Source organism: Orycteropus afer, unplaced genomic scaffold, assembly GCF_000298275.1.
Source record: "Orycteropus afer afer isolate SDZICR_OR568_19922 unplaced genomic scaffold, OryAfe1.0 scaffold00537, whole genome shotgun sequence".
In the NCBI taxonomy this organism is placed as follows: domain Eukaryota; kingdom Metazoa; phylum Chordata; class Mammalia; order Tubulidentata; family Orycteropodidae; genus Orycteropus; species Orycteropus afer.
The window spans coordinates 884,319-885,259 of record NW_006922124.1 but is presented as its reverse complement, the minus strand read 5'-3'; positions in this window follow the sequence as shown (position 1 = coordinate 885,259).

The window sequence follows — 941 nt, the reverse complement described above, 5'->3', positions numbered from 1 at the left end:
CCCTTGTCAGCTCTATTATATACCCAGGAATTCTTACAGAACATACAAATATACTTAGAGAAACATTGTATGCTAACCTAATACATGGTCATGGGAACCCTCCCATGAATAGACATACCTAATAGTTCTGCCTGTCCATCCATTTATCCACCCGTATACCCATGTTTGCCTTCACTGACAATGCACTACTGTATGTGTAAAATGGTTCATCTTTGTTGTCTGTACCTCTCATGAACCTCTCTATGTCTTCCTCTTCCTCAATGCCACATTGTTGATCACTCACATTTTGTACATTACCCTTCTCTTCACCCAAATCAATATTGTCTCTACCTATCTAACAGAGTTCCCTCCTCTCCCCTTTCACTCCTGGTAAACAACAAAGAAAATTTCCTTCTATAGATAAACCTTTCCTTAACTTTTACAATAATGGACTAATACAATATTTGTCCTTCTGTGACTGACTTATTTCACTCAGCACAATATCCTCCAAGTTCATCCACATTATGTGGTATTTTGCAGATTTTATATTATTCTTTAGGGTTGTGTAGTATTCCATTGAGTGTATGTACCATAGTTTGGTTATCCATTCTTCTGTTGATGGGCACCTAGGTTGTTTCCAACTTTTGGCTATAGTAATAAGTGCTGTGATTAACATGGGTGTGCATATGTCTGTTCTTGTCATGGCTCTCAGTTCTTTAGGATATATACCTAGTAATGGAATGGCTGGGTCAAATGTTAATTCTAATTCTAAATTTTTAAGGAATCACCATACTGCTTTCCACAGTGGTTGTATCATTTGATAGTCCACCAGCAGTGTATGAGAGCCCCAATCTCTCTGCATCCTTGTCAGCATTTGTTATTTTCTGTCTTGTTGAACTTTGCTACTAGTGCTGGGCCAAGATGGTATCTCATTGTTGTTTTGATTTGCATCTTTCTGATAG